General features: G+C 35.1%; 1 non-coding gene and 1 pseudogene across 1 annotated transcript; both read left to right on the top strand.

Annotated features, from left to right (window-relative positions):
* The first annotated feature begins 8,346 nt into the window (after window positions 1–8,346).
* Window positions 8,347–8,449, top strand: LOC123573839 (U2 spliceosomal RNA; annotated as a pseudogene).
* Window positions 8,450–17,009: 8,560 nt separating this feature from the next.
* LOC123573754 (U6 spliceosomal RNA) lies at window positions 17,010–17,119 on the top strand. Its single transcript, XR_006698490.2, has one exon. It is a non-coding gene; the product is annotated as a U6 spliceosomal RNA (small nuclear RNA).
* Window positions 17,120–24,268: the final 7,149 nt, after the last annotated feature.

Here is a 24,268-nt window from a genome sequence, read left to right as displayed (position 1 = left end):
TTAGATTTATTAATCCTAGAAAGATAACAAAATGTGTTTATGTTTACTATTTTCCCTAAAACTAAATGTTGAGTATTTTAATATATTGAATATGATAAAGGATCAAAAAATGTAACACAGGTAAGCATAAACACTGATAATGACTTCTTTAGAAGACACAATTTATACATCTATTACTTATTATTATAGCTCCTTTAGCCATCATGGAAGTGAAGTCCAAGAGTCATTCTATCAGAGCTAAGGACTCAACATCTACTGAGTACCTACTAGTAGCCATGCTGTATATTAATGTTCTGTGCTTATCCCTCAATATAGTCTTATGAAGTAGATATTATTATCTCCATCCAGCAGACAACAAATAGAGAATCTAAGAGGCAAAACTTTTTATTAAAGGCCCCATAGCCAATGAGGTATTAAGTATATGCAAGTCTGTGTTCTTTCTATAGCACTAGACTCTACCCTACTTGTGGATATGAGAACAGACAGTTCAGAAATATGAAAACATAATTAGTAAAGAAATAGAAAATAAAATGCTCATTTGTGGGAATGGAAGAAATGTAAATCTAAATAATCATAATACTTCATGTATATCTGTAAAAGAAATATTGACTTAAAATGTTAATACTCAAAGCTGGTGAAAATTTAACACATGCCCAATCCTACTTTGCTTGAGCTACAGTAACATATTACAGTATTTTAGAAAAGTGTTTGGAATTGTGTACCACTAGTCAAAACACATTTATTCATCTTAATTCTATGATCTATTTCTGAAAATCTAGCCTGAGAAAACAATACAAAATAGCAAATCTGTTTTTATATAAAGATATTAATCATCACATATGGAAATGGTCATGTAAATTATTATGCAACCATTGGATAGAATATTATGCAAAATAATATGGTTTGGCTCTGTGTCTACATCCAAATCTCACCTTGAATTGTAATACAAATTGCAAGGACAATTGTAATTTGCATTTGTAATCTGAATTGTAATTGTTGAGGGGTGGACCTGGTGGGAGGTGATTGGATCCTGGGAGTGGTTTTCCTCATGCTGTTCTTGTGATAGTGAGTGAATTCTCACAAGATCTGATGGTTTTATAAATGGCAGTTTTTTCTGCTCTCTCTCTCTCCTGCTGCCATGTAAGATGTGCCTTGCTTTCCCTTCACCTTCTACCATAATTGTAAGTTTCCTGAGCCTTCATTCCAGACATGTGGGACTGTGAGACAATTAAGTGTCTTCCCTTTATAAATCACCCCGTCTATGGTAATATCTTTATAACAGTGTGAAAATGGACTAATACAGAGAATTGGTACTGTGAGTTGGGGCACTGCTGTAAAAATAACCTGAAAATGTGGAAGCAACTTTGAAACTGGGTAGTGAGCAGAGGTTGGAACTGTTTGGAGGGCTCAGAAGATGATAGGAAGATGTGGGATAGTTTGGAACTCCCTAGAGACATGTTGAATGGTTTTGACCAAAATGCTGATAGTGCTATAGACAATGAAGTTCAGGCTGAAGTTGTCTCAGATGGAGATGAGAAATTTATTGAGAACTGGAGTAAAGGTCACTCTTGCTATGCTTTAGCAAAGAGATCAGTGACATTTTGCCCTTTCCCTAGAGATCTACAGAACTTTGAACTTGAGAGAGATGGTCTGAAATTGGATCTTATGTTTAAAAAGGAAGCAGGGCTTAAAAGTTTGGAAATTTTGCAGGCTGACCATGTGATAGAAAAGAAAACCCTATTTTCTGGGGAGAAATTAAAGCCAGGTGCAGAAATTTGCATAAGCAATGAGGAGCCAAATGTTAATCACCAAGACAATTAGGAAAATATCTCCAAAGCATGCCACAGATCTTCATGGAAGCTCCTCCCATCACAGGCCCAGAGTCCTGTGATGGAAAATGGTTTTGTGGGCCAGGCCCAGGGACGTGCTGCTCTGTACAGCCTCAGGACTTGGTTCCCTTATGTTAGCTACTCTAGCTCCAACCATGGCTAAAAGGGGTTACCATACAGTTCAGGCCATTGCTTCAGAAGGTGCAAGACATAGGCTAGCCACACAGAAGAGAAGAGTGGAGCTTTTGGAACCTCCACCTAGATTTCAGAGGATGTATGGAAATGCCTGGATATCCAGGCAGAAGTTTGCTGCAGGGATGGATCCTTCATGGAGAACCTCTGGTGGGACAGGGCAGAAGGGAAATATGGGGTTAGAGTCCTCACACAAGGTCCCCACTGGGGCACTGCCTGGTGGAGCTGTGAGAAGAGGGCCACCATTCTCCAGACCACAAAATGGTAGACTACTGACAGCTTGCACCATGCACTTGGAAAAACCTCAGGCATTCAATGCCAGCCCATGAAGGCAGCTATGGGGGTTGGACCATGCAAAGCCACAGAGGTGGAGCTGCCCAAAACCATGAGAGCCCACCCCTTGCATCAGTGTTCCATGGCTGTGAGAGGTGGAGTCAAAGAAAATTTTGAAGCTTTAAGATTTAATGACAGCCAGCTGGGTTTGGACTGGGTTTGGATTTCCATGGGGCCTGAAGCACCTTTGTTTTAGCCAGTTTCTCCCATTGTGTCCCCATTGTATCTTGGATGTAATTAACTTGTTTTTTATTTTATAGACTCATAGGCAGAAGGGATTTGTCTCAGATGAGACTTTTGATTTGGACTTCTGAGTTAATGCTAGAATTAGTTAAGACTTTGGAGAACTGTTGGGAGGGCATGATTGTGTTTTGAAATGTGAGTACATGAGATTTGGGAGAGGTCAGGGGCAGAATGATATGGTTTGGTGGTATCCCCACCCAAATCTCAGCTTGAATTGTAATCGGAATTGTAATCTCCAGGTGTCAAGGTAGGAACCTGGTGGGAGGTGAGTGGATCATGGGGGTGGTTTTCCTCAGTCTGTTCTTGTGATAGCGAGTGAATTCTCACAAGATCTGACGGTTTTATAAATGACAATTTCCCCTCTTCTCTCTCCCTTTTTTGCTGCCATGTAAGGTGTGCCTTGCTTCCCCTTTGCCTTCTGCCATGATTGTAAGTTTCCTGAGGCCTCCCCAGCCATGCAAAACTGTGAATCAATTAAACCTATTTCCTGTAAAAATTACCCAGTCTCTAGTAGTATCTTTATAGCAATGTGAGAACAGACTAATATACAGATTGTACAATTATTACAAAAAATATCTTATTATCTTTAAAATATTATTATAAAGTAAAAGTATCTAGATACAATATTATATAAGAACTGTTATCAAAATTATATAAATATAGATAAAGGAAAAAAGATTGCGTGGAAGCAAATAAAATTTCTAACAGGGCTGATGTTACTATGAATCATATGTTTCCCATATCTACTATACACTTCATTAAAAAAAATGCTAAAAGAAAGAATACCAGAAGTCTATAACTAAGCCTGCAAATCAAAGTGTAGAATAATAATTGGGTGCAGTCAATTCCTAAAAACAATAAGACAGTATCAATTATTTTGGAGAATGTATATATTTGACATCATCAGCAATGGTTTTCTTATGATGATAAAGCTTGACAAGATCAATCTAGAAGGGATATTTCCATCAATTAGTGGGTTTTGTTCACCAGCAATTATCTACCAAATGAGATCATATATCAAAAAGGGCTTGATTAGCTCTGGCATGTACATATTATGTTATTTTTGCTATTATCAAGAAAGGAATGCAGGAACTATATATTCCTTTTGGGATCCAGATCTACTCAAGCTTGTTATCAGGGTGCTGTTCTATAAACTAGATATTTTTTCTTATGATACCCAGAGAACACATGTCCTTCTGTATGCTTGTGTCATATTTTTTTTCTCCTCTATACATTATTCTTGAAATAATCACACTGAGGGAGGACATGGAAACTCACTTTTGCATTAGGTTGGTGCAAAAGTAATTGCAGTTTTTGCCATTAATACAATCTCTAATTTTGTGAATAGTAAGAATCAGCAAGAATCTGTAAAAGATTACAGAGTGAAATCACAAATATTAATAACATTATAAAGTCTAATAATAGTCACAGGATATTCATACGGAAATAAGTTCAAAATGTAATCATGTCTGGGTGTGGTGACTCACAACTGTAATCCCAACACTTCGAGATGCCAAGGTGGGCAGATCACTTGAGGTGAGGAGGTCAAGACCAGCCTGGCCAACATGGTGAAAATCCATCTCTATCAAAAAATACAGAAAATTGGTTGGGTATAGTGGTGCATGCTTGTAATCCCAACTACTCAGGAGGCTGAAGCAGGAGAATCACTTGAACCCAGGAGACGAAGGTTGCAGTGAGCCGAGATAGCGCCATTGCACTCCAGTCTGGGCAACAAGAGTGAAATTCCTCTAAAAAAGAAAAATGCAATTAGGTCTTTAAATATTATGTTAAAGTACAGTTTTTATATAACAATCATTTTGTCAATTTAAAAAGTTTTTAAATCATTTTCTGCTTCAAAATAATTAATGTAGTTTTAAATTACTACATCAAGTAGTATCCCATATCAATACTGCTCACTGATATATCATTTACATATTTCCTAATAGATATCAGGTAAAATATTATGAATCTTTAATCAACTAAATTTAAGACTTCAAATGTTTTTATTGAGATTCATTAAACTAACAAAATTTAATAAACAAAATGCAATAAATAGTACTTTCCAATATAATATAAATGGGAGGAGCTTTTGCATAGCATTTACTGTTTATCTCACAATGACTTCCACTTTTCCTGCTTGTTTTTCAAACAGATTTATTCTGTTTTCTCAGGTACGTTAATTTGCCCCTTCAAATTCACAGGTCATGTCTAGTATCTCTAGGCTTCCCACCATCTTTCCCCACCTTTGTTGCTTTTGTCTAAAGGGATAATAGGCTTCTTGGAAAAACATTTTGTAGGTGACATAGGTTTTACATGAAATTGCAGGGGAACTAGGGAAAGGTGGCATATGTGGGCATATGTTGGTTTTGAAATGATTTCAAGACTGTAAAGCAGAAGGAAATCTAGCACTTTCAGAAATAGCAAAGGAGAGAGATTTCTGTAGATATCTGTAACTGTTCATGTAATTTTGAATTTTCTATTTTTCACACTTTACAAGGATCTCAAATTTGTACATGATTGTCTTTTTGTGGCATTTGTTGCAGCCCAAAGAAGTGCTCATTGTTATCTCAGTACATAACATCCTTGATAATTCTTTAGAGATGCATCGACTCAGTAGGAATCAGTTACCATTGGACACTAATAAGCAACAGCAGTCTGAAACAGAGGAACATTAACACAACAGCTTAGGAAATGTAAGGCAGCATGACTCATGATATACCTGATTCAAGCTATTGATGCATAATGGGCACAAAAATAAAATCTGTGCCCTTTAATATTAAGAACAGAAGCCCGGCAAACCCCTTCCATATAGCCACTCTATGTAGAATGAAAACATGCTGTTGCTTTTTCTCACATGCATATGAAGAGTGAGAAGTTTAAAAGACTAGAGGGAAAAAAAGTAATACCTCAAAATTATATGTGACAATATGTCCTTTGGTAAATCTACTTGTGAAAGATAAAAGAGATGTTTTAGACAAACAAAACCCATGCCTGGCTAAACTAAGCAATGATCCTGGAAGATCATTGCCTCATTCCCCATTGTGTTTCTACTGTGCTAATGCATGTCAAGCATTTAGAAAAGTTTCTGGCACATAGAAACATTTTTTTTTTCTTTTTATTTTTTTTCAGAGAGACAAGGTCTCACTATATTGCCCAAGCTTGTCTCAAACTCCTGGGTTCAAGTAATCCTCCTTCCTCAGTCTCCCAAAGTGCTGAGATTACAGATGTGAGCCATCACACCCAGCCCAGAAATATTTAATAAATATTTGCTACTACTACTATGGCTGTGGCTACTGTTGCTGATGCTATGGCTAGTACTACTATTGACTACAAAATTGTAATCTCTAGTGCAAAGTAACACAATAATCTTCCTTTGAAATCAGGAAATTGAAACAAGACTTCGATCTATATCATTTACTAGCTGTGTGGCCCTTGGGAAATTAAAATAACTTTTGGAACCTCCTTTCCAAAAGTTATTTTGGAAGGTCCTCCTCCCTGTTCTGTCCTTAAAATGAAGGTATTAATAATAATATTTCATGAAATTGTTATTAGAATGTCATGAAATTAAGTGTGATATATAAATACAATCAGTTATTAGCATTCTACATATTACGTTGCAGATTTAAAATTAAATGATTCTTTCTGTCTTTTGTTGGGGCTAATTTTGATGTGACAATTTCTAAAATTTTACCACGAGTATAAGTCACAGGATATAATATAGTGTTTCTAGCATCACACTATATGAACTTGAAAATAAATTCTATCTGTTCTCCCCCCTGCCCCATTTCCTTCACGAACAGCAATGTACTTACTAATTTGTGCTACCTGGCTGCTTGGTTACCAAAATAAATGTATTAGAAACATCAGATTTGGTTAAAATACTTCCCTTCTCAGGGAATGTTTAAATGAATTTGCATAAAAATAGAACTGGCATACAACAGTTCTGCAACAATAAATATTATTCTATCCACTTATCATAAACTCTGGAGTTCTTTGCCTTGCATTCAGCAATTCCAGCGGTTAATCCCTTAGGCAAAGTTCATTTGCTGCACATCTACTATATACTAAAACATAGTTTTAGAAACAGTATGAATATGACATTAAAGTCTTCCTGCCTGGCCAGGCGTGGTGGCTCACGCCTGTAATCCCAGCACTTTGAGAGGCCGAGGCAGGCAGATCACGATGTCAGGAGTTTGAGACCAGCCTGGCCAACATAGTGAAACCCATCTCTACTAAAAAAACAAAAAATTAGCCAGGTGTGGTGGCAGGCACCGGTAATCCCAGCTACCCCAGAGGCTGAGGGAGGAGAATTGCTTAAATCTGGGAGGCGGAGGTTGCAGTGAGCCAAGATTACGCCATTGCACTCCAGCCTGGGCAACAGAGTGAGACTCTGTCTCAGAAAAAAAAAAAAAAAAAATTCCTGCCCTTGAGGACCATACAGCTCCATTATTAAAGCAAGGTATATATTCACAAAAACAATCAAAACACAAAAACTTAAAATGAATTTTATTAATTTCATAGAGCACAGAAGGCAAAGCCAATTATATGAATTGATGGAGGAATAAATCATCAATAAATTGATGAAGGAGAATAAATCTGAAGTATTCTGAAAGTTTTGAAAATATTCACAAAGATCTAAGTCTAAATGTGAAGCCTGAATCACTACTTTGAAAAGTCTGTCTTCTTTCTCCTCTTCTCTTTTTCTCTTTGACCACTTTACTTCAAAAACATTACCACCAGGCAACTGCTCGAATTGGATAAATTGCTATAGAGATATTTGGTATGTGGCCCCAAAAGGCTGTCTCCTACTTTATTTGATGATGCTTAGCGTTTGGTTTTCAGGTGAGATTCCTTCTGAGTTTATACCTTCAGCATCAAAAGTAATACTTTTATTCCAGCAAGTAGACAGATAAATATGTTCACCTAAGTATAGTTGGCTCTATATAAAGAGACTCTTTATATATGACCCTATAACCTAAATATCCTCTTAGTATTAATAGTTATCATTCTTTGTGATTTCCCCTCTTTGAGGATTTCTTGCTTTTTGGTGCCCCAGAAGATTCCTTTGGGATTTGCTGTCAGTAAATAATTACATTAAAATTCTCTAACTGTGAGATTATTTATTCATTGGAGATTATTTACGCTCTCATGGCCAAACAGCGCGTGGCTAGAATGCAAGGGAGGTCTTCTTTCCTTACTGTTCTTTACATTATCTACCAACTTTTATTTTTATTTTATTTTTATTTTTTTTGCTTTCTAAAATTTATTTATTTATTTTTTATTATTATTATGCTTTAAGTTCTAGGGTACATGTGCATAACGTGCAGGTTTGTTACATATGTATACTTGTGCCATGTTGCTGTGCTGCACCCATCAACTCGTCAGCACCCATCAACTCGTCATTTATATCAGGTATAACTCCCAATGCAATCCCTCCCCCCTCCCCCCTCCCCATGATAGGCCCCAGTGTGTGATGTTCCCCTTCCCGAGTCCAAGTGATCTCATTGTTCAGTTTCCACCTATGAGTGAGAACACGCGGTGTTTGGTTTTCTGTTCTTGTGATAGTTTGCTAAGAATGATGGTTTCCAGCTGCATCCATGTCCCTACAAAGGACACAAACTCATCCTTTTTTATGGCTGCATAGTATTCCATGGTGTATATGTGCCACATTTTCTTAATCCAGTCTGTCACTGATGGACATTTGGGTTGATTCCAAGTCTTTGCTATTGTGAATAGTGCCGCAATAAACATTGCTTCTCGGCCTTTTGGCTAAGATCAAGTGTAGTATCTACCAACTTTTAGATCATACCTCCACATTTAGCTTCACTTTTCTCAACTAACTCACACCTTTTCTTTCATTACAACTCAGCTTATTTCAAGATCTAAGTGAGTTTTAACAACTACCTATAGGTGAATAATGTTAAATCCATGTTCTGGCATCCTTCTTTCTCTTCAACTCAGTAATAATTCCTCCTCCTGGATCTATTCATTCCAAACCATTCTAGAACTCTAAACTGTAGACTTTCTTGCCTCCTTCTTGTATCTGAGTTTAAAAAATATCTGTGTGTGTTGTTCCCCTACAGCATACAAATATTGTCAATTATCTGACATTGTCCCCAGAAAAGTTTTTAATCAATTTCCCTTCATAATTTGCTGCTTCCTTCTGTCCTCTTTACCACCAACTTCTTTAAGAAAGAAGTTTCTACATCTACTTCTTCACCACATTGCAATTTGGCTCTTAATAGTAAACTGTACTGAAATTTCTGGAATGAAAGTCAGCAGTGACTTCTTATTTGTCAAATTCACCCCTATCTTACGTTCTTATCTCTGTTTCTACATCTGGTTCATCACTGCTTCCTCTTCCCTTCTATTCTTATGTATTAATTTTACCCAAGAGGAGTCGAACACCATTAGTTACTAAACAGTCATTTCCTGTCTTCTTTCCCTCACTGGCAAATCCCATTGCCTATAACAAAGGCTGAAAATGAATGTTCTTCTCTTTCCTGAACCTCCCTTAAGATTTTGGTGGCGTATGGTGAGTTCTTTCCAATGAGACAAAGAAATGTCTTCTACCAAGTCTTCTCAAAAACACTTACTCCACAAATAGAAAGGGAGATGAAAGATCAAAATTCTCATCCATTCTCTTGTTCCCTGCTATATGTGGACTGCTTGTACAAGTAAATGATACTTGCAGCTTTGGGAACCATTTTTTGACAATAAGGTCATAGGCAAAAAAAAAAAAAGGTGAAAAGACTCTTAGTCCTTGATGACAGTGAGAGTGACCAAATGAACCCTGTAATTGCTGACATGCTGATTTCTTGTTCAAAAAGAATAAACTCCTTTTTTAGTAACTCACCTTTAACTTTTTATTATCAGTCCTCGTCTCAATTCATCTCACCTTTAAACCCATTTAATCGTTTGGCTCCAACTATAACACACTGCATGTGCATAGAAAGCACACAGTGGCCTGCTACATAGTTGTCTTATCTTCAAGATACCTTTCTATTTTCTTCTGGATAAAATACAAGCTCTTTAGCATGGCAGAAAGGTTCTGTCTCAAGTTACCCTGTATTTTAACCACATAAACTTTGTGTGTCTTTGTCTATGCTGACAGCCTTGGGTTATTCTTCCTGCCCCTTCCTGTTTAGTTTTGTGAAGTCTTGTTACAAGTCAAGTGCCAGCTACTCTGATAACCCTTCCTTTCTGCTGGAGGCACTGAAACACTCCCTTCTCTGTGTATGTGACATCTGTTCATACCTTTATTATAGCATTTATCAAGTTATATGGCAATGATTTGTTTACCTGTCTCTCTTTACACTGTGTGTGCCCTGAGAAAAAAGAACTGTTTCTTATCTAAGTGAGCCCAGATCCCAGCTCACTGTCTGGCACAGAGTCGAAACCCAATTAATTATTCTGTTATGAGTAATGACTCTTGCTCATTAGTTTCTCAGGAGCAAAAGTCACATAATAGCCTGATTTTTATTTCCCTTTAAATTCTGAAAAGATGACAGTCCTGAAAAGCATATATTGTGAGATAACAACAAGAACATTGGCTGAAATTGTGCCACATATGTATTAGAAAACACTAAACATAGCCAATGTTTCAATACATCGTGTTAATTAATTACAACAGCCATATTTTTACGATGTCAGTAAGGGATATTGCTCATACTTTACTATCTTGCTGCAAATATGTAAGCAAGGCAAACATCTATCAGAGGATAATTTCAATTATATCATTAACTTTCTATGTTAATATAGTTTTTCCTCTGGGAATCTCTCAAACAGAATCATTAACTTTTCTCTGGCAAAACCAGAGCCACCCCTTTTCCTTGTGGCATTATTTTTGCTGCACAACTCTTGCAATATGCCACTGGAGGAGGACATGGTCATCATTTCTTTCTTCCCTTGCCAGTCAAAAGGTATACCCATCATATGCCCCCATGTTTTCCTGCAGATGCCTCCTCTGATTTAGAGGGAAGGTGACAGGGTAGAAAACGGGATGGTCATTTAGCTCTAGTACCATGTTTTGTGGGTAAAGCAAGGGTTTGAGTCATGCTTTAAGGTTCAAATGAAAGAGTCGTCTCATGATTATCTGGATCCCTAACAATGCTCAACAATTTTCATGTACTTCCATCACTGAACCCCTGTTTTTGAACTGAGTTTTTGTACTTTCCCAAAAAGTCAGGTCATCTCTCATGAAGCCAGTTAGTCATCATTCTCGACTTCATTGTGTAAAGTACAAATGATACAGACTCCCATAATTGTGAGTTAACCGCTTTATTCCTTTGAGGAATATGAAAAGTGATTTCCAGGCTTTGACTAACCTATGCCTGCACTACTCACGTTTCCAGATACAACAGCAGTAAGAGAGGTTTATCTCCTGTTTTCTATGTAAGATGAAAACAAATTGAATATCTGACGATAAACCACACTGAAATTTCACTGCAGAGCACAGAGCTAGAACCAGGCACCACAACTATCAGCTCAAGATAGTTTGGACAGAAAAAACAAACAAACAAACAAACAAACAAACCAAAAACCACCCTACATAAACACAAATACCTCCACAAAAAAAAAAAAATTTCAGAATGTTGCAACAAAGCCTGAAATATAAACAATGAATAAATGCTTATTGAATGGATGCACAAATGAATGGGATTTTTTTTTTTCTTCTTCTTAAAAATAACCATTCTGATAGGTGTTAGATGGTATCTCATTGTGGTTTCCATTTGCAAAAGACAGTGTGGCACTTCCTCAAAGACCTAAAGACAGAAATACCATTTAACCCAGCAATCCCATTACTGGATATATACCCAAAGGAATATAAATCATTCTATTATAAAGACACATGCACACATATGTTTATTACAGCACTATTCACAACAGCAAAGACATAGAATCAACCTAAATGTCCATCAGTGATAGAACGGAGAAAGAAAATGTGGTAGGTCTATACCATGGAATACTACACAATCATAAAAAAATGAGATCATGTCCTTTGCAAGGACATGGATCTGGAGACCATTATCCTTGGAACATTAACACAGGAATAGAAAATCAAACACTGCATATTCTCACCTCTAAGTGGCAGCTAAATGATAAGAACCCATGGTCACATGGGGGAACTATACACACTGGAGCCTTTCAGAGGGTAGAGGGTGGCAGGCGGGAGAGGATCGGCAAAAACAACTAGTGGGTACTAGACGTAATACCTGGGTGATGAAATAATCTGTACAATAAACTCTCCTGACACAAGTTTACCTATATAACAAATCTACACTTGTACCCCTAAACTGAAAATAAAAGCTAAATTTTAAATAGCTAACAGGGACTAGGAAGATACTTGTCAACAAGTACAAAGTTTCAGTTAGACCAGAGGAATAAGTTCTGGGGTTCTATTACACATCAAGGTGACTATAGTTAATAATAATGTATTATATATTCCAAAAGAGCTAAAAGAGAAGACTTAACGTGTTCTTACCACAAATAAATGATAAATAAGTGAGGTAACGGATATGCTAATTATCCTGGTTTGAAAATTTCACGACGTATACATGTATTGAAACATCACATTGTACCCCATAAATCTACACAATTATTATTTGTCAGTTAAAAAATCTGAAAAAAATAACGTATTATAGTTTTTAATCTCTTGGTAAAACATTGGTTAAATCTAAAAAGTAAACAGATTCATTCCAAATCTGCCCAATATTAAGGAATATTCAATGTGGATTTTCAAAAAAAATGGGCATCCAGGATAATATTAATTAACAATCTACATATAAAGTTAAATACTTGAGAATATTTTTATGAGACCATTCTTCATTAATAATGTTAGTCTGAGAAAAGTCTAGAAGTACCACATCTTTTATTCCTCATGTAAAATTCTCACTAATTTGTTCCAAACAGCAAATATGTAATGAAGATTCCTCCCCAACCCCCAATGGTTGGCATACAATTTAGGAGAAAAGTCCACAACAGACCTTCCTTTATTTTTTGTATGTACATCCAGATTCCTCAAACAACACTACATAAACAAAATTTTAAACAATAAACCTCAAAAGATGTAAAGTATGCTTTTCTTCCTTCAAAGGAATCTAAATTCATTTAGAGGAAAAATGAATCAGGCTAGAGAATACTTGGGATGACAAATACTTGGTGACACATGGGAGCATTTATCAGTTTGCTACCATGATTGTACTAACAAATGAGATACTTAGCAGAGTGGCACAAAATTAATGTAAACTTTTTAATATAATGGATAAAGAATTTTTTATTGCTATTATAATATCAAAATGCATTTGCTTATTATTGTAAACTAAGAAAGGCAGATTCATATTAGAAATTTGCTGAAGGTATATAAAAACCTAGCCGTGGTAGGGGGACATTCTCTTAATGGAATATGAATTCACTTGTACTTTAAAAAAATACATATACGTAGTTTGACGGGAAATGTCTGATGAAAAAGAAATTTCAATATCATAAACATTCATTTTTCTATCTTCTCACCATAGCAACTTGACAAAACACCTGCCCTGTTTTCAATCATGATTTTTTTTGCTCTGTGAAAGTGTGGTAAGAGAGCTTTAGCAAATAATGTGGAGATCGCTTTTTATCTGCAGGGATTGGGATGAAAGACCACCGTAACAGCTCATTTTTATGAGCATACACGGTCTTTTAAGCAAGCACCCATTTTCATTTCTTTGCCTTCTAATTTGGATCACTTCATAGCACTCTAAGAGTTACCTGTGTAAGCCTTCCCTTATTGAGAAATGGTTGCCACTAATGTCATGAATAGGCCAATAGTCTCCTATAGCCTACAACAAACACTCCACTTCTAAGGAAATGAATTACCCCCACGTTAATGCAATGTTTTCATTTTTATTCTTTTTCATATTTCCACCATCTGAGAAAAACGGACCTTTAAAATACATTGAACTTGACTGTTTGAAGGAAAATCTGAGCCTGCAATTGGTCTAGACAGTTTTTTCCAAATAAAATTATCTTTCATCATGGAAATTTATTACTGTGAAACTTCTATCATTATGTTACCAGCAAAAGATAATTTGCTACTTACTGGAAGGCAAAACTCATCAAATTATGCCAAGATGGACTCAGGTCTCCTATAAAAGGCCACTAAGAGTTTCAAGTTAGGTGCCTGAAACTCTTAGTGGTAATTTTAGGTAACTTTTAGGTAATTTTCACTTTAGACTATTAACATCTATGTATGTATCATGGGACCCATTTTATATTAAAGAGCATTTGCTGGGTCATCAATATCAACAGCATGTATTAAGAACTACAGAGGAGAGAGGATTCTGGGAATAGGGCAGGGGTTGTGGTGTAGTTATTTAATTTCTCCAAATCCCCACATAAAAAGAAAGCATTTAAATAACAAAACCAATAAACAAAGGTCAGCATTTAAAACCAAACTAGATGAATACTTAACTCATGAACCCCAGAATACATGGGGTGCAGACAAAGGACCAATAGACTTTAAACTGCATGATATCTCTATACCTGCGGGAGGAAGAGGAAGAAAGCAACAGCGTGGGGTCTTTGGGGACTGAGAGAAGGAGAAAGATAAAATCATCAGTGGAGCTCACTGGAAAGCAGGAACCAGTAAGGGCAAAGCGGATGAAACCGCAACGTATTTGTGAGTGCCGCCCTTCCCTGCCAGGAGGACCAAACAATCTGTAACCAAACACACCTGCTAACTCTCAAAACTCACCCACCAGGGCTCCCCTCCCAAAGGGGAATGCACATTAAAGAAAAATTGCTGGGAGGGAATCAAAATTCAACAAGATAGAGAAAACAAAAAGAAAGGGGGGAAAAAAATCCCAGACCAAATCTCAGAAAGCACATTCCCAAATTTTTAAACACAAAATAAAACAACAGAAGAAGCTCTGTAGGTTCCATAAGCTTTCCTAAACCCCACCTTAGGAAAATCCACTTCACATAACCATGAGCAACAGAAAACAATCAAGGCCATATTTCTCAAGGAGTTATCATAAGAAAAAAGGGGAAAAAGTGAAATAATGTACATGTAGACAATAAAAGCATGCCAAAAAGCATACCCACAAAACAGAACAGAACTCTTACTGTTTCAAAACTAACTAAGAAACATTAAGAAAATGTTACAATACATTAAAGAAAACATAAATTAGAACGAGAAAAGCTTAAAAGTGATATGCCAAAATTCTGGAAATAATTAAAAATTAGAGAAAAAATTCCAAAAATAAAAAATAAACTAGAAATAACGTAACAGAGAATAAACACAACAGATGATGCTTTGGTAAAAGATGAAAAGAGAATAACTTTAAAAATCAAAAAGTAATGAAAGAAAAGAAAAAAGGATTCAGAAAAAAGCAAAAACTTTGAAGACAGGCAGAAAAGTTTGAGCATATGGATAACAGCAGATGAAAGCCGAAGTAAAGAAACAGAACAATTACTAAATCCAGTAATCCCAGAATATTTTCCTGAAGTAAAAAGATTTTTAAATTGCATATTGACATTGTACACATCAAAGAATCTCAACCCATAACAACTAACACAAATATATATTCCAGTAAAGTTACATGATGTTTCTTATAAAAGAAAGAAAGAAAGAAAAAAAAAATCTTTGGGCACCTAGAAAATAAGAGCATATGACTTACAAAGAAAAGAAAATTATATTATCATCAGACTTTTCAACTGTAATACTTTGTGCCAGAAGAAAATGCAATAACATATTAAGATACTCAAGAAAATGCAATTGTGTGCCAAGAATTTTTTTTTTATCCAACCAAACAGGTTTTCAAGTTCAAAGGACATAGGCAAACTCTTATTAGTATGCAAGAACTATTGCAATGTGGTTCCCATGAACCCTTACTAAGAAAACCTTCAGACAAGCAAAGTGACTAGAGAGACATTGACATAAGGACTCTGGGTACATAAATATATAGACACTTGTGGCACTGAGACTAAATAAAGGTCAAGGGAGGGAGAAAATGGCATAAAATGACTATATCCTCAGGCAATGTAGGTATAGAACAACTCTAAAAAACAGAAAGAATAGAGAGAACAAAAGCACTACAATGCTAACAGTTTCAGAAATCAAATTAGTGGTCGTATTAGCATTGCTTCTCTGAGACTATTGAATGTGCAGTATTCGATAAAATAAATGAGCTATGATAAAATTTTCTATCATTGCCCATGCCCATGAGAACCAGTATTTTCAGTAAGAAATAAAGGAGACACAGATGCAATAAAAAAGAGGTTAAGGAAATGCCCTATAGTTTTGAATTTGAGTAGGAAATATCAATCTGATGTTAGGGTAGGTGGTCATCAGTGCAAGAGAGAAAAACATGAGTGATGAATATGAAATGAAGAGAGGATTACTATTTTAAATAGGAGGGCCAAGGAAGATGACTCTTAAAAAGAGCTGAATGATGTGAGGATGTGAGCCATGTCATACCTGGGGCAGAGCAAACTCAGGTGAAGAGATCCACAGGTAAACCATCCTGAAGCACAATGGTGGCACACTTGTCCTGGGAATTTCTGTTCCCCTTTAGTGTACCCAAAAGTATAAAAGTTAAGAATTCACATGGAAAAGATTCGTTCTCATCAGGTGATTGACAAGATACACAGAAAAATCTCCCCAGAAAGTTATGAAAACTTTTTCTTCACATTCTTTCTTTTGTTCCCTTGTATTCTAGAAGGAAAGTTTTAAGAAGGAGCCCAGTCTTTGCTACCTCCCTTGGTAGACAGTGGATATTAACAGAGATAAGATGAAGCAAACACAATGGTGAACTCTGGAACCAGGGTGCCAATTGTACCACCTATCGTTTTTATGACCATTGTCAGGATACCTGCCTTCACTGTACCTCCATTTCCTCATCTATGCACTACTGGAAATAATAGCATTTGCCTCAAAGAGTTCTTATAAGGACCAAATGAAATACTACATGTAAAAACTTAGAATAGCACTTGGCTTATATAAGACCTCAATAAATGTTATCTACTCTTATTTTGGGTTATGAATCATCATTGGATAGAGAACCTTCTATCTCAATGTGATGTGGGTTAGAAAATGAAAGATAATATCCCAGTTCTAAAATGCACCAGTCATGTTCCTCTGTCAAGCTCCTTAAACTTGCTGAAATTCCTTCCTTCACTTTTAAAGTAGAGATAACAACTATATTCCTAGAACTAATATGAAGGTTCGGTAAATTTTAGTTGAATGTGAATACTTATCTCATCGCTTAGTACATATTATCATAAATGCTTCCAAAACAAATATTTAATATACAAATATATACATATACAATATCCATCATAAAAAAACAAATATTCACTTATCCTTCTTTCTATGTTCCTGAAAAAAACAGTAGATGGTACTGTCTCACCCAAAATTAAAATTCCAAGAGTGTGCTTGACTTGGAAGTACATATTGAAATAAAAATTGGAACAATTTAGTTAAGATTAGCATGAACTTGCACAAGAATGACATGGAAATACATCAAGTGTTCTCTGTTTTTAAAACTCTTTGAACTGCACACTTACAATGGAGAATTTTTATTGTGGAAATTATTGCTCAAGAAACATGTTTTCAAAATGCACAAGTTACTAGAACCTGAGAAAAACTTCTTTATATTGATTTTCCAAACTGAGGACTTTTCCCTAGGCCTATTACCTACTCCCCAAAATCTCCACAATTTTTCAGAGATGCTATACATGTAATCATGGGCATGTATTCTTCTTTAAGAATACACTCTGGGTAAGGTAAGCAGTGAAGATCCTTGTCTAATTAGATGTTCAGTCTTCTATATACAACAGCATCGAAGATGCAATCTTTAGTGGTTGCTTGACTGATAAGGTACAAGGGGAGTGGGAAATCTTTCTTTCTATTGCCTTCTTGAGTTGCACATAAACAGGTAAGCTAGATTCCAACTACCATCTTTCTTATTAGTGTAAAGAAGTTAAAATAATAATTTATACTTTAAGGTTCACCTAAGATTATTTATTATCTTTGAAACCTTACCATTATTATTTAAAAAGTGAGCCACTGGGCACATTTTCATGAAGAAATAAATTAAGTACAAAAGCCTGCAACAAATTTGTTCAACTTAGTAAAGGCAGTTCTTATTTTGTACTGTTATTTCAGTTACCATGGTTTAATTAAATAACACTAGTCTCCCTACAATATGTTTCAAATTTCAGTTACCAGGGTACATTAACTGTGAGTGACTAAAAAGAACAAAGTTTGCTGCTACCTCTTCAATTAACACATCACTATACAAATAGAAAGTGCACATCACGATCAGTGATAAGCCACGTCACTTCTTTTCCAAGTCTATTAGTGTCTGGTCACTGTACGTTTGTTACTCACACATAAACAACAAAATATGTAATTATTATGCTTCCTTATCTCCTGGTGGTACAGAGATGCTTTAGGAAGAATAATTTAATTTTTAAAATACTACTAGTAGATAATACTCCAGTTGATTCTCCTGGGTACACTAATGAAAATATAAAACTATTCTTTTTACCACTGAACGATTTCATTAATCCAGCCACTGGACCAATAAGTTATTTCAACTTTTGAAAAGCATATTCTCTTAGATGGATTTTTCAGACAGGCTATTGATGCTACAACTGAAGAACATGCCATTTCCTTGGCTGAGTTTGGGAAGAAATATAACATAGCGTGCAACTGAGAGTATCCAAACATCATGGCAAGTAGTAAAATGCATGCAGCACGGCAGAAACTTTATGGCACTGTACAAATAACTGCAGGATTTGAACTGTCTGTAAATAGAGGGATGAATGAAATAGATGACTGTGGAATGTTGACAATGATGCTAACAGTGAGACTCCAGGTACACAGTCAGAGAAACTTACTGAAGGGAAACCTGCCAGAATAAGAAGTGACACTGTCAAAGAAACTCCATATTCAGGAAACTCTCTAGATATTTCATGACATTGAAAATGCAAAGGATGAAGCCTTAAAACCTGATGCAATCTTAGAAAAGCATATACAAATTTATCAAGCCATAGGAAAAAAAAAAGGCTTACTTCATATCAAAATTCACATAACACAAAGAAGGCAAGCACTGGTAAACTATTCTTGACAAGATTTTTTTTTACAAAGAAACAAAGCACTTTAATGTTCTATGTTTCTAATTTTTAAATTACACTGCCACTGAATCAATATTGGTTTCAATATTCTGTTCATTTTTCTGCATGTTTATAACCAAATAAGAGTTCTTAATATTTTTGCAAAAACAACTTGTAAAGTTTATGGAATAATCATATTTTTCCACTGATTATTAAGATGATTTTTCATGGTTTTAGCTTGCACCATCATATTTTATGGCCCCTCACTATTGTGCAAAGTGAGGACTACCTGTGTATTCTTCAAGTACTTGGTATTCAGAAGCAGATATTTATATTCAGGACTGATATCATCTACACAAAACTAAGTGCCATCAAGATATTGGAGCAATTTTGTCAATTTTGGAAGCCTGGAAAAATAATTAAATAGAGAAGTATTACCTAACATGGAAATACGTTCTGCTGAAGGAACTCTTGGTCTTTCTGAATTTCACCAAAAGCCTTATCCTGAATTTCACTGAAGAGGGTTAACTAAATAAGCTTTCCTAGATTTCACTACAGGGCATTTGATGTGCACTTTGTGCTCACTACCACACTGCAAATTTAATTAGGGCCTTGCTTGTTTTTTTCTTCTCTACCCAGTGGCTCTAATTTAGCTATCATAATGTGTTAGTGTGACTTAATACTGTTTCTATTTACTTGCTAGGTTTATTCCTATTTAGTTAACTGAGAACCATCCTCTCCGGGAACGCTTCACATTTCTTTGATATTTAAATTCTAAAATGTTCTGATAAAAATGATGAGTAGATGTGTTCTTACTTCACAGGAACAAAAAAGTTGGAGTTAGCAGAGTTGAATGAAATCAGGAGGCTTTTTAAATAGATTAAAGGAAGAATTTGAAAACAGTAGTATTTCATACTTTGGAGAAAGTTATGAAATAAATATCTCCGAAAATGTTTACAGAAAACTTTCTGAAAAGACTTTTATTTGTTGATCAACGAGTTTGTAAGCACCTGCTCAGTATCAAGTATCATTTAGAAATTTCTCTTGGTATTAAGCTCTCACTTCTAAAAACTAACGGGTAGTTCAAATGCAACAGTTTTAAGGTAGCACTAGCAATGATTTTAAATTTTAATTGCCTTTTACATTTCAAGCGTTCTGGTTTTATTTCCTCACATTAACTAAAAATAGTTTGCTCATTTCCATGGCTAAATGTGGAGACCACTAGGATTAACAAGAATATATTCCCATATGTTCTAAGGGGAGGAAAAAATCACTTCTTTAATCTCCTTCAGCCACTTAAACCTGTTTTTCATGGTTGACCAGAGTAGGGCCTGAGTCTCCAGACTCTATAGATGGACAACTCTTACTAACACAAACCAGTTAGAATAATAATCAAAAGTGAAAAATAATTAGTACTGTTACTGGTGTGTGTGCGGCGGGGGGAGGGAGGCGATGGGGATGTGTTTGTATGTTTGGGGGGTAGGACTGCAAACAACTGATTACATCACTGAATTCATCAGTATTATGATGTAACCGTGTTGATTTTTGCTGCTGCTTTTTTTATGAGGAGGTATCAGATAATTTGTTGAAAATTGTTTTCTTGAGTGATGCTGGAAAAAATTGATGAAAAGTAAAAAATTCAAACCGATATATGTGGCTTTGATTTGTAACAGAGTATGAAAATTATGTATGTGTTCTTAAACAAGCATGTGACCTGATTTGCTTTAATTTATTGGTTCTTTTACATTTAAACTCAGTGCTTATATAAAATATTTTTAGGTTCTGAACTCAGGATGCAGGAAAATTATTTTTATTATGTATCTATCTTCCAACATCCAAAAGGAGCTGAGACAATCATTTTTAAAATTAATATCTGTATTATATCAACTACAATTTGAACCAATGTTCACTTGAACTTATCTGGACTACCTTGAATCAAGGATGATCTACAAATATCTGCCATTAGTGAAGTAATAAGAAACAGTACAATACCTTCTATTTGTACTTTCATTTAAATTAAGTAAGTACACTGATTCTGTGATTTTATGTACACTAGAATCACTAGTGGCACAACAGACGTACTGAATGAGAATTTCTAGAAGGAGGATCTGCGCATAGATACTTTGACAAAACTCCACAGAGTTGATTCTGATGTGTGGAAAAACTTGGGAACTTCTGTTCAAGTGTTTAACATTCCAAAAACATTAGGCAGAATAAAACTGAAGTAAATGACACAGGCTCACTCTCAAGAAGTTTAGAATTTTACTAGAGAAAAAGATTTTAAAACGAAAGTTTAATAGGCCATATGAAAATATATAAATATGCTATGTTCACTCACTGAGAGATAAATTTTAGAGTCATTAAAAATAACAATTGATGAAACACATGTCTTCATAATCACTTGTTTTTGATGACTTTTTCTTGATTATTGTGAAATGATCATTATTAAAATATGTAAATAGACTAAAAAATAAATAAATTACACTGGAAATAAAGAATGTTAATGCATTGCCCTTTCAGTTCAGCATTTCTAGAAATACATTTGTGGCGGGTTGGTTGGTTTGCAAAATTTGTCTCAACATGATATTATTATATCGAGAAATATGATAGTATTAGCCTTCAAAATCATGGTTTTTAAACACTGCATTTATCCATCTTGGGGAAGAAACAATTTATTGAACTGTTTTCATAGTGGCACTCACTTATATTTCTACACTTTAGTATTTTAAATAACACTATAATACATTTTTTATGAATGTTTGTACATATCTGATTATTTCCTCATAATATTTTTTGAATGGGTTGAATCAAATAATATATGCTATATGCTGCCAAATTGTCTTCTAAATATTTTGCCAATTTACACTCACATTAGCAATGTTTACAAATGCCAACATTGGCTATTACATTTTATATATCACTGACAATGTGAAAGAAGGGAATGTTATTTAACTGATAACTTAGTTTGCATTTATTTTCTTGCTAATGACGATTAATCCCTTTTTTATGGATTTATTGGCAAAAGTATTCCTATAGTCATTACAAAAAGTACATTTAAAGAAAAATATTAAAGAAAACCTATCAAGATTATAGAGAGTTTCAAGTCTGGCAAAGCTTAGAACACAGCTGATACGCATAGATTTGTTTCTCTGAATCAAAATCAAAGAAAACATAAAATTTTAAGTCATATGTTTAGTATTTGGCATGTTAAAAGAAATTCATACATTAATTCTCATAAAACATTAAAAGTCTCTTCAATTGGCTAAAGAGACATCTCAGAGTTTTAAATTTTATGTGGCACCTACACAGAACATTTTAATTAGTCAAGGCTAAGTGACACAGAAACATATGGAACTGGCAGTAATCTGGTTGCAGAATGATTGAGCAGTTGTGGGTGAAACAAGTTAAAGAGGATAATCAACATTAATGTTAATTTTTTTAAAGCATTAATGGCTCCTTAGTTCAAAGCTTCACAGCTTCCAGGTGTCCACCCAGATGCCACACATTAAAATGGTCCTTAGGTGCACACTGAGTCACTCATGCAGGGCATAAAATGGCAACTGGCATGGAAAATTATTCTCAAAATGAAGTCACTGATGGGACATTCTTCAATTTCCACATCTTTAACACTCATAAGGATCAGTCCTTGCTCCAACTTCAGAACTTTTTGAAATTGGAAAACCCAGTAAATATGATTAAATTTTTTAAAGAGAAAACAATTTTTCACTTGTATTCCACAATCTTCTTTAGACACATAGACTGATGCTATAAATATTACAACAATAACCCTGCAACTTATTACACACACATTCCACAGTGCAAATGACAACTCCTCATCACTTAAAGCTACAAACATAAAGCGCCTGATATTAAGCTGATTAGGTTTTACTTTAATCCTTCAGTTTACCAGAAGTGAAAATAGGAACTGAAAATTAGGTCATAATGGAAGAATTTGAATTGATTGGCCTGAGCCATCTCACCATACATACATTAGACTTCTTCCATGATGGCTTAAACAGTGTAACTATTGCAATGCATATTTAACGCCATATGAAATAACTATAATAATATAAAGGCATTTTCAGAATTAGCAGCTACAGTAAGCAGAATTATCTAATGCTTTTGAACTTGAATATGTGTATACTTTTGCCTAAATATTTTAGAAGTAGCCCATTTTTAGCCAATTTTTCCAATGAATGATGAGTACCAAATGAGGACTATAAGCAAAAATATTTTTTAAAATACCTTCTAGTAGAAATTCAGACAAAAATATGTGTGTATTAAGAAGATTTAAACAAATTGCAAAGTCATGGTCAAATTCCTGGGCTTATTTATGGCCGATAGGATTGTTCATAGCATGTTAAAGAAACACTAGATGGCATCATTTTAATTTACACTAATTAATTTTCTATATCAGAAATTTGTGTTGGCCATTTTCATAACTAGTTTATCCCTGTTTTCTATTTCTTTCAATCAAGAACTTAAATCCTCAGACATTCCTCTGTTCATTTTATGCTCCAGTCAGGGTTACATGGCTTTCCATGGCACTTTTGTTTCCTTACAATATAATCCAAATGCCCAGAGCAGTCTCCACATTCTTATGACCTAGCAATCTCCCCTACTCAACTGGCTCAGACAGACTGGCCTTCTGCAGATCAGATGTGGTCTTGCCTTGGAGCCATGGCCCTGCCTTGTATTTGCTTCCTTTCTAATTAGGACACCCTTCCCTTAGACATTCACATGATTGACTAAATTTTATTCAGTCTTCAGCACCTTAGAAAAGACATCTTTGAGTATGCTCTCTAAGGAAGCTTCTTTCCCTAGTGTGTACTAATGTCTTTTTGTCTTACTACTCTCTTGCATTTTCCCGTAGCATTTAGAACTGTAAAATTATTTATTTCTGTTCCCAGTTGGCCCATACTGGATTTTATTGGATTTATTCCCACTTAGTTAAGAGCAATGAGGCTTTTCAACTGTGTGGGTAACCTGCATATGTTGTATCTGTTACTATTTTTCAGATGATAAAACAAGCTTTCTTTATAACCCCATAGAATGCATGCTAAACAGAACTTAAGGAGAATAGTGTCCATGTAAAAGAAATGATTTTCCAAGTTACACTATATATTTTGGACTAGATACAGAGAAATATGCTTTTTATCAATAAAAATATGCAAGGTAAATATGCTTTTAATCAATAATCAGTATCCTCTGAATCCTTAGTCTAAAGAAGCAAAAAGAAAAATAATATATTGTCATTAGAACATAGTCTACTGGAAAAAATTTATAGAAAAGGATTTTCAACACAGAAAGAAGGTCTGGACTTGGAAACTAAGAAAGATATACTTCTTTAGGGCCAGGAGGGACACCCATTTTTAAGGACAAGAAAACATTCAGAATCAGAGATAGGCATGTTGCTACAGAGATGACTTAGGGTGACACAGGAAGGAGGAACAGAGGAGTTATGGGACAGAAATTGAGTTGAGGGATAGAAATTGAAGAAAGAAGCTAAAGAAAAATAGATGTTGAAATGTATCAGTCTCATGATTGTTTCAAATAAAATATCATTCCCA

Source organism: Macaca fascicularis, chromosome 5 (genome assembly GCF_037993035.2).
Source record: "Macaca fascicularis isolate 582-1 chromosome 5, T2T-MFA8v1.1".
Taxonomy (NCBI): domain Eukaryota; kingdom Metazoa; phylum Chordata; class Mammalia; order Primates; family Cercopithecidae; genus Macaca; species Macaca fascicularis.
The sequence above is the reverse complement of the archived record's forward strand: the minus strand, read 5'-3'. Positions and strand labels throughout refer to the sequence as shown.